The sequence below is a fragment of the Varroa jacobsoni genome, unplaced genomic scaffold (assembly GCF_002532875.2).
Source record: "Varroa jacobsoni isolate VJ856 unplaced genomic scaffold, vjacob_1.0 scaffold_1080, whole genome shotgun sequence".
Lineage (NCBI taxonomy): Eukaryota > Metazoa > Arthropoda > Arachnida > Mesostigmata > Varroidae > Varroa > Varroa jacobsoni.
The window spans coordinates 307,931-319,212 of NW_019213982.1; the positions used below are offsets into that span (position 1 = coordinate 307,931).

The 11,282-nt window shown below is 40.4% G+C and overlaps 1 protein-coding gene across 1 annotated transcript in view; it reads right to left on the reverse strand.

The window, feature by feature from the left end:
* LOC111266401 (domesticated amidase effector 2) overlaps window positions 1-1,330 on the reverse strand; it is a 6,542-nt gene extending 5,212 nt beyond the window's left edge. The window contains exon 1 of the mRNA XM_022843870.2: window positions 1,115-1,330. The gene's annotated coding sequence lies outside the window, so the exon portion shown is untranslated. The remainder of the gene's footprint in view (window positions 1-1,114) is intronic.
* Window positions 1,331-11,282: the final 9,952 nt, after the last annotated feature.

Sequence of the window (11,282 nt, forward strand, 5' to 3'; positions counted from 1 at the left end):
ATATAGCTAAGTATCAGTCATTCAAAATAGTCAATATTTTACGGTAGAGGCACGCGACACAAACACCATGGAATTTATATTTGGGATACAGATAGAAACAGAATTGAATGGGAACTTAATTGACTGAAAATCGATTTTGATCGAAGTGTTTGGTTATTTTTGATTACATTGAAAATTTCAGATCTTTTTATACTTCGTGTAGGTAAGCCTACGTTTTATATTAGCAAAATTGGTAGCTTACCACAATTCTGAAACAACGAGAAAGTATTGTCAATAAGAGGCAAGTGTTTCTAAAAGTCAACCCCAAAATACCCAACTGTCACAGTTAAGACGCGGTTGACGCGGGTTGCCTGAAGTGAAAATCCAGTTTTGAAGTTTTCATAGACCTCTGAACAGCTTTGGATTAATGTAAGTAGGTAGATGAATAAGATGCGAATACGAGTGTTATAGAGGTGTGTACCTTCTAGAACGTAAACGATGAATAGATGATCACACCTAGTTGTACCTATCGGTATTTCAACCTTAGTTGAGAGCACCCTTGCATAGAATATAACCAAGTGCTCTATGCATGAGCATTTATAAGGCTATTTCCTATAAGGATTATAAGGCTATTTCCTTAAATGCTTCTCTCTCGCACACAAAAGTTAAGCAGGTCAATATATTTCAGCCGTTTACTATATTTTACTCGCGATCGAGCTGAGATGTTTGGTTACAAATAATTGATATTGTACGTACGCGCTATTCGAGAAACAATATTTAACGTCATACATATATGTATATATATATATATATATATATATATATATATATATATACATTTTTACGGCTTTATTGGTTAGGATATTCTTGGCAAATAATCCAAGCGTCTATTTCTAGTATCTTCTGTAATTAGTGGATAGTTTCACAGGGCTCTCCCTAGAAATCATAGTAACGCCCCAGCTGAAACGGAGCGCAATGTTTAAGTGGGCTTTTGCTTTTATTCTAACAATTTTTAAACACAGCAAAGAATTAGATCAAGACATGTTTGTTTTACTAGAGATTATTTGTACTAAAGAATATCCACCATGTTCCTGTTTGCACGTCCAGCATTTCAAATATTTATCCATTTACTTACTTTCGTTGTACGTGGCTAAATATCCAATAAAGTTGTTGCTTTAGTCTTTGTTTCCTCGTCACGATAATCAAGCTGACAGGGTGGCCTTATTTTGACACCGTTCGACTCTAGCTACAAGTGGTATGATCGAGTTAGTGGGCGAAATCTTATCGGCCGGAGACATTACTACCGTCTGTACAGGTCAGCTTCAAGCATGTGAGGGAGTATAGGGGGAACCTTTTAACTGCAGCGTCGCGCAGACGGCGAGAGACTGCTTCATATGGTTCTCGATAAACGCGGACTCATGCGTTGCAGACCCGAAAATAGCATACTATACCCCATAGCACTCAGTAGATGTTATCACCAGTGTGACTTGCTGCTTGATCGGGCATTGGACCTTTTTTCTACAGACCTGTACAGATATTTTGATGCAAGGAGCTATTCGTGGACGGCTCTTGATGAATTGCTAGCTGACCCCGATACAGTGGAAGGGATCAAGCTGAAAGCATACGCTGCAATGTAACGTGATGGTAAATTAACACTACATCGATTGTGCAATATTTTAACCGAGCTCATCAGTGTGCCTTTAATGCACACTGATGAGCTCGGTTGCACAAGCAAATCATTGTCATAGCATCATATGTCTTTCACAAATATTTATTCAAACAAAAATGTAATTTCTTTCTTCAGTCCAGCATAAATATTTCAAGTTTTACGTCTGATACTGGTGTTAAGGCTGAAATCAACGTCGACCATCCATGTGAAACGATGTTAGATAACTGGCTATGTTCTGGAAGACTACCATACGATAACAATTTACCTTGTCGATGACGCAAAAAATGAAAAATGGCGTGTTGGCAGGGTCTTGGCAGGGACTCCTTCAAAAAAAAAAAGATCTAAAATTTGCAGAAATTCTAAATCAGAGGAAATGCAAACGGAGAAATACTTACAAAATGACGACATCTTGCCATATCGCAAGTTTTGTTTAAATATTTCTCTTCGATTCGTTGCAAAGTAGACGTTCTCGCGTACTACTATCTGAATGTAGCAGCAGATGCCGATATGAGGCCCTATCCATTGTTACACTATTTGATCGAAAAATCTCCGTTCAAAGAGGATGTGTGGGTCTTACATTTCAGTTGTTAAGGATTACGATACGAGGCCAATAGTGCTTGTAGTACCCTTAACGAAACATTATTCAAATTTGAGCTCATTCTAGGATATGCTGGCAGCGTTTTATAGGGTGTCCCGAATGTCTCGTCAATAATACATTTCACAATTATACAAGGTAGCTTTAATTTAAGCTGGTCGCCTTCCCAACGCATTCATGTAGAAAGATTGTTTTTGAAGTCGATCTTTATACTTCTCTGCTTTACTGATACTGACTTTATCTTTAAGTATCTTTTTTTAAATTTTCAATTCAAGCCACAAAAAATACTTGTCAATTTAAGCACTTCAAGTCGGCCGATTATTTTCTATAGATAACTTAGTATGCCCAGTAGTAATAAGACGGATGAATGACTGTTGCAAATAATGCCCAAATCTAAGAGATATTATTTTTTGACAATTCACGTAGGATCTACTTATTCTTGATTGTTGTTAATACTGTGCATTAAAGTAATAACTTCTAATAAAAAAAAATTTTGTACCGCCGGAATAGCTATCAATGGATACAAAATCGCGTAGGTTTTTTTTCCGAAAGCTTTGCGTTGAATCTTATTTATGGATGTCTCTTTTTTCAGATTAACGAAGTTAATGGCGTAAATGTCTTGTTCAAACCAGACAGAGTCGGTACTACGGACACACTACTACCGCCTCTTTTTTCATGTTTCACCCTATCATCCTGACCCGGATCTTGGTAAACAGTACTACGAATCGATAAGATCAATTGCGGGCGCCTATCGGATGAAGTGCGTTCTTCGCCTCGTCAAACGCGCTGTATCCCATAACCTACAGATCCGAAAAGCATTAATTACGCTCTTCGTGGCAAGTCTGGCCTTTCTCAGCCTTGCCAGCCGTCCTTTCTGCCCCAGGACTTCTGCAGCCATTCTGGAGTTGATCTACCAGTTGTCTGTGAAGCTGCGTATGGGATCTGTCATTCGCTTCATGCCGCCTCTTACTACGTTTGGAGGAACGCTATTTCTTGGATCGTGGTTGGGAGCACTTCTCGGCGCCACCTTTTTTACCACTATTCTGGCTTCGTCAAGGGCAGAGCATATCAATAAGGTGTTTGTTACGACAGTATCTACAGCCAAGTTTCAACTGACGAATATCTTTGACGGAATTTTACCGAGTATGAAGAGCTAGGCCCTAGAAGTCTCTATGTCCCGTGATAACCTGAGTTAGAAAGTTATCAATTTTTCCCCTGGGCTATTCAACCATATCTGGACGTCTGAATGAGGTCCCCGACATGTGCGCCTGGACTGCCCCGTGGGGTGGCTGCCCCTCGTCCTGCCACACAGCTATTGTGACATTCCTTTCTGCCTCGTTTATCTCTGGCATTTCACCTTTTTCATCCCATAGTCGTTTTCTCTTCTTGACCTCCAGGTTTCAGGGTGTCTTTTCAGCCAGAACCAGGGCTACAGCCGTGCTAACCGTGCGATAAGCTTGCGTGATGCCAATCTGTGAGTCTTTCGGAGGAGTTTCCTGTTTTATTTCGTGTTTATCGCCTTCTTCATCCATTCGGACACTCTAAAAAAGCTATTGACTCTGGAAAATATATTGGTAGTCTGCGACGGCTTGCCGCTTTTGGTCCTTATACGGTGGAAAAATTCAGACTACTGAGTTCGCTGCTTTAATGCTTCCATGTACTCTACCACTGAGTAAACTGTCTAGATGCACTCCTACATATCCTGTCGCGTTTAGCATCGCAATTTGTTTGTCATTTGGACGTAGGGTTAAATGGCTGGACTTTTTCCGTCTAGCGTGTAGAATTTCCTCGCTTTTTCCCGAGCGAGTTTAAAGCCTGTATACATTAAGCATACATTTTGGGGCAGTGCTCAGAGTCTTGTTAGCGTACAGTTCCGTACCTAGCACGGATTTATCCTTGGCCCTTTTTCATGTAATACAACATGCTAGTGTCTCACTCTCCCGTGAGACCCCAAAGGCCGAGGACATTATCATATGTTGTATTCCATAGAAGTGGGTCGAGAATAGAAGCTGGTACGATGCATGCCTCTATATTCCTGGAGGGTCCCATGCTCGTGGCTCTCCCATCCTGTAGATCGTTGAAGGTGACCCAGACCAGATATGCAAGTACCCTTTTCACCCCATGGTATCGAGAATAAACTCCGGTTATTGAAACGTGTTCATGTATCAAAAACACTGCCAAAAAGACATCACATATCGTTTTCGCAGAGGTGTAGTTAGGATTAGTTCGGCTTTTCGGACTACACGATGTATAGCAGTATATGCCGATCCTTGCTTTATGACATTATGCTGCGTGTCTGAAGGTAAACCACCTGTGAGCTCCCAAAGTCGTGCTTCTTTTATGTGTTCGAAGCATTTGACGATGATGCCGATTAAACAGATGGGTCGTCTCTACTCACCGTTGCTCAACGGTATCAGCACCATTTCTGTTTTTCTTTAGCCACATGACAATCTGCCTTTTCTGAAAACCCTTCTAGTTACGTCCGCAACTTCTTAACCCCTTGAAGAGAATCCTTATTGCCTCTGAGCGACGCTGTCGGGCTTAGCGGCTAGCTTTTTTGGTCCGTCATGCAGCGTTCAAGGCTTTCACAGGTGTGACTGAGGGCTGCATGTCATGGTCTTCGGGAATAATTCCCTCAGAGCCGCGTCAGCAAACGTTCATGCTCTAGGATGCTCATTTTTCGTGGTATGTGAATTGAAAAGAAATGCCTGCCTTACAAACGTTTTCCATCTTACTCCTGATAATCCTATGCGATTGTCGATAAAAGCGTTCGTCCAGTTGTTTAAGCAATGTAGTCCAGCATTTCCGCGATAAAGCGTTTAGATATTGCTGGATGTCATATCCATATGCAGCTGTAGGTTTGAATGCCGCTTGCTTATCGTACGCTTTTTGATATATTAAAGGAGAAAGCGACATCAATGCTTAAGAGGCGTATTTCAGTTGCTTCTCCATAGGGAAGTAAAAAGACAAAAACGCTTGCTGAAATCAATGAGCTACAATTTGCTATGATAACGCAACATAAAGATCTAACATATATAATATTTCAGTGTATATTTTTTTGGTTGGCTCTGGATACGAGAGAATAGCCTTGAAAAAACACACCATACTTTTATAAAATTTACATAAAAATAATAGAAAAAAGCCTTCATTCAAACTTGTTATAAGTAATGTCTCGAGAGCTGGGGTTTGCGATGTCGATACCGCAGTCCTAGTAAATTAGCTTTATTCAATTAGTGTACTCGTTCGGACTTAGACACTTAATAATATGGTCAATTGTCGCCATATATGTCGTGCATGATAAAATTATCAGATCATTCGTCTTGCGCTGTGTTTGAAATGAAATTTTTAGCATGGCTTAAAGTCAGGATGGTGGGATCCAACCCAGTCAGGCTAACAAGAGTTCGAATGAAAACGTACATACTACAGTACAGAACTTATCATAGACTACATGATAACAAGAAACAGGCCCAGATATTAAGTAAAGTAAGGCAAAACTCGCACAAAAAATGATAATGCACAAAAAAAGCATCCTCTTTTTGCCTTTCCATTTATTGCCCTTTGATAGATCAGCTACTGCCGAACGCGGATATTTGATTATATTTTGATACACCAATTCAATACACAGGGTTTAGCACGAACAAGAAAAGGACGGATTCGATAATACTGGAACATGTAAAATCAGAGCACTACTATTTTTTTCATCGACCATCTAGTACATCTTCTAAAGCTCGGTCTCGTCGACTACTGGGCGGTAAAAAACCTTTGTCAGAACATTTTCAGCTTTAAAGCCAGCGTGAATCCCGTAAATATGTCTGTTAGCCTTGATAAATAGACTAACAAACCCTCTGAATTGGCAAAAGGGAAAACAAATATAAAATGTCGTATAGATGATGATGGTAATTTATGATACGCTAGCTTCACCTATCTGCTGTACTCTTGTTATTGGGAAAATAGGAAGTATGCTGTCTCCACTCAGCAGCACAATCCTATTCGATATGTTAATACTGTGCGTTTTTTTTTTTTTTTATTTAGGATAAACCACCATATGCTTTCTGCAGCGCTCGTTGTTATTGTTGTTGTTATTATGGTGAACTCTGAGTTGTTATCACCCCCCCCCCCCCCCTGCGAAAGCTTGTTGTTACCTCAAGCTACCAAAGTACAGTGCAGAGTCTCAGCCGCAGCGACAAAATGATCCTCACGTCCAACTTGGTTATTTCTGCTGAGTCCGTTCATATGTTTTCTGCTGCTCTTAAACTGCAACCAAGGTCATGCATCCTTTTACTTGAAATTGTATAATAATACAATTTAGCATCCCGCTTTGTTCCCTTTCCGGTAGCGAACATCTAATTTCTATTTTAAGCGTAGGAAATATAGGGATAGCACTGGCTAAGATAAACGAATAATACCCGTTCCCTTCAGGCGCTGAGACGGAGAAGGAGAACGCTATCTCTTAAGCTAAGCCCTTATTAGACTTTTTTTATGAGCTTTTGACTGGTCTGACAATGATCGATGTCGTTTCAAATCGGCTTCATTAAGGAAATAGAAAGAATACTACTAACAACGTGATCAGCAAGGTCCCTAAGGCACTTTCAAAGAGTATTGTGGAGGAAGCAGAAAATTTGACAGCTATTTTTACATTAGGATGACAATTTTCAAGATGAGGTGGAGTGTTTTTTTGTGGCACAAACACCAACAAGAAAAATTTAGAAGAACCTGAGTTCAACTTGTTCATCAGAAATCACTTCTGAGCTTACTTTCAGTATGGAAAGGACTTCACGTTCTTAAATAACCTGGTATATCCACAGAGGAGCTTTGTATTCTCCAAATTAAATTCAGGGTTCTCAAAAATACATGGTTTAGTGTAAACATTTCGATTTTGCTGAATTACTATGGTTTTTTTTTCTTGTATTCATTGAATTAGGATAAGCTTCATTTCGACAAGGAATCAATCTGGTGAGCATTTCGGTAAATTCTGCAAACCTCGAGGACATATCTTATGCACTACATCATACTCCAAGGAATAAATTCCCTGTCGACCATAGCAAAATAAACACAAACGCTAACATAGTTGCTCTTCCTAAAATTTAACGAAATGCCCCCGCTTGATCTTCGATAATCCAGTATTGCTGCATCGAATAAAGTAGAATGATAACGTAACCTGTTGCGCTTGCCTAAAATCTCAAGACCTTTGATATCAATCAGGTAAAAAAAAGTTTCACTAGGCGTCCTCTTTTAATTAGTTTATAGGTCGGGCTGATCTGCTCAGCGTAAAAAGTTTCTCTTCTTTTGTCAGTCCGATAATTAGTATTAATAACAATCTTGTAATAATATTGACGGCGATATAGAATTGTCAACTACCATTTCCCCGAAAGAGTTACAAACTATCTGTCATCTTCTAATTGGAGCTGCAGTGCTGTTAGCCTTAATTTTGTAATAATGATACAACCAAAACGAATCTGAAAGGAAACGTACCTTATTTATTTCTTTTGGAGAGGTTTCAAGAAAGACAAAGTACCTGTTACCCCATGGAATGCCACTCGGAGTGTCTGTCAGTAACATTTGAATGCAGTCAGGTTTCGGCTTGTATCACCATATGTGTATCGATATAGTATATATATGAACCTACCGCATGCTTCCTGTCTTCATAGGAAAAGTATGCATCGCATTTTAATACAAAAAAAAAACACAGTATTGTTTTTGCCGAGGGGATCAGATTCGTTACAATTAGGAAGCAAGCGGGCTTTCTCCAAAAATTACAAATGATGTCTACGAGCTTATGATTGCTATAAAATTGACATAACGGGTAAGATCTGCAAGTTTCAGAGCGAAGTGGCCAAGATTGTCGATCATAAGTTCCTTCTTTACAGTCAATCACCATTATGTTAAGGATGTCGGCAGATTTCGTACGTTTCTGCGACCGTTTTACCAAGTGTTCGATCCAGAAATTCCATGTCTTCTCCAAATTCCCTTCTTTTGTTCGAAAATAGAACCTAAATAGGTTGTCTTGAGCTAAATGGAGGAAATGAGCATTGCAAATGAAGGACGGGGCTGACAGGAAATTACCAGCAATAAAAAGAAAAAAACCCCAGCTTGACCATAATTTAGTTGAAAAATCCTTCAAACAAAGTTAACGAAGGTTCTTCTCGTTCAAAAGCAATTCGAAAACTATTAAGTCCTTAAGTGTAAGCGCGCGTAAAATTATCAACAAGCTGAAACGCCAATTGCACAATCAGTTGCAAACTGATCGTAAAATTAGCCGAGCATAATCGTTCATAATACACGATAATTTTTCCTATTAATGAACTATACTGTTCTTCTTCAATATATTCTGGTATTATTTTTTTGTTTCTTTCGAAACTGCGCCATTACATATAATTTTTACGCTTACTATAAGAACCGCAGTCGAGGTATTTAGGGGGAATATATCTCGACGAACGGATGCGGCTCATATAATTCGCTAGTAAGCAAACGGTGAAGGAGCTTACACGAAAAATTGTATAGTACGTCTTGTCAGTCAATCCAATAAGATATCGTTGCAATTTATTTGGTTTGATATGTCCTAAAGAGGATAACATATTGTGATAGCACCCGAAGTAGAAAGGTTGCGGCAGTATCGTGACTAAACAGCTCATATTTGACCGATTTCGGTGGGGCACATTGTGATTATTGACGACCACGGTGCTGACTGGACCCCCTGGAGCACCGGCAAATCAAAAATCATTCTTCGTATACAACGCAATTAAACGTAGTTAAGAACGATGGAATAATTTTAAGTGACGCACAATGACTAATAAGCTAAAGTTGGTATAAAAAGTTGTCATCAGTCATCTGAACATGATCTGAATACATCATGGTTTGCCAATCACTACGCGTTTTCTGTCCAAACCTTTTTACCTAGGAGGAGCGTGCCAGGGTACCGGCCCATATCGATAAGATAGGCAAAGGTACAAGTTACTGTAAGCAAAATGTACCTAGCGAAATTGAAGAACAAAGCACCGTCTCGAAGCATCTAATTCTGTAGGTGCTTCGTTCAGTAACGAACTCCTATGCATGGGAGCGAGAGGAGCGACTTGACAAGATGGCAAGTCGAATACAATGAAGCGAGATCATAAATTTCTATTTGGTGCCCTTAACACTTAAAAATAAACTGCCGGTGATCTTTTTGATCCACAATAACGGCTAGAGTTTTATGAGTAACCGTCAACAGAAAAAGGGATAAGTGTTGTTATTTTTTTTACCAATATCCCTTTGAGTGTTAAACAATTGACATTGATGCAGTCAGAGAGAGAAAACTGTCCTAGAATTAACTGAGGCCATTGAGTTTCGGTATGAATTATTTTAGCTGCAGAAAACCAAAAGAAAGGTGATGCTGAGCAAAAAGGTTAGGCCTTCGCCAATGTTTATTATACTTAGCTAGTTCACAAATTACAAGCGAGGGTATAAGTAGACGTCACCATAAACTCATTAACATCCGTTGGGATGCAATTATCCAAGCTACCTCAGAAAAGCCTCAAAAAAAGGTAAATAGCGGTCGTGTTTTTGCAAGTTAACCTGTGGTTAGCGGCTAATTCATCTACAAATGGCTTCGGCAGGCGCATGCTGTTTGATCAGCGGCCTCTCAGCGGCGTTTAGCAACGGTAGCGTGCTAATTTGACGAATCTAAATTAGACAGAATATACTTTAGTTTGCATCGCGTCTCAGCGTGTATTAGTATAATCTCTAATATAACAACCGGGGAACACATAATCGTCCGAATTCGAATCCTAACGTAAACACGTGGAAGTAAACATTTAATGCAGTGCCTAACAATGACCGCCGAATTCGAATATAAAAATTATAAGGCAAAAGCTTTTATATGAGCTTTAAAACAAAACCGTCTGTGTTTGCAATGCACAAAGATCCGACGCGGAATGTGGACCAGATCATACGCTTGTGTAAGGCTACACGATTTGTCCTGTCTATGCTAAAGGACTCTAGTTCGTGCTGTAGATAGCGAGCATGACCGGCAGACATTTTCGTGGTATTATGAAAAATCGTAAGTGGGGATTTTTGTCGAAACGAGACTGGATATGGAACCATACAGATGGAGACGTTGGGGCGCGGAGGACGAGGCCGGCAGCCCTTCTTGCGTAGCGACTCGACTCCACCCAAAACACACATCGCTGACCAGCACTGTCTTGCAGACTTCCGACAAGCGACCATGGGCCGACCTCGAATCCGTCTATTATGCTAGCTATTCCATACTGCTTGGACAGTGTTGTCAGTAAATGTATTTTCACATCAGATGTTGACAAATATGGGATATGGCTTGCAGGTACCCACTGGCCCAAGCTAGCGCCCTCCTTCGCCCAATTTGCCACTCTACCGTTTCGAAATTTTGCTGCGGCGGGTCATTGTTTAGATACTCAAATAAATCAGTACGACTCGTTATTGTATGTCCGGTGACAAAAGAGGTTGTTCTTTCATGCGATTTCTTTGAGTCTCCCTGATTCCCAGTCCGAGTTCGAACAATGTAAACGGACGATATACATATGTATGTCTTTGACAACCTCCGCCTTTACACCTACATCCCCATTTATTAACAAAACAACCTGCAAATACGCTGAGGCTCTAACGTACGACGTGCCTTTTATATAAGCGAATCTTTTCCGGTCCTCGTACCGCTGGGCGGCACCCACGACTAGGTAATCAAGATGGGAGTGGCCGAGATCTATAGGGGTCCTATTTAATATCATACCTCAGACGTGCTAATATGCACATAATGCCAACCATACGTAAGAATAGTCGCTACACCTGTAGGCTTTAGCTAATAGCGATTTTCATCGTCTTCTCTGTTACAAGCTGAATTTGTTTGGTGCAGGACTGGCGACAACGGCTGCGATGCTGATGATTGAGCCGATGAGACCGACGAAACGCTTTTAACGTCGTAAAGCCCCCCCCCCCCCCCCGTGAACCCTCTCTCTTTTTGCGTAGCTTCGTTGAACGTGTGAGTGACCGTCTGACTGGCTCACCATTTCGTCACGGTGCAGCAGTAGAGAT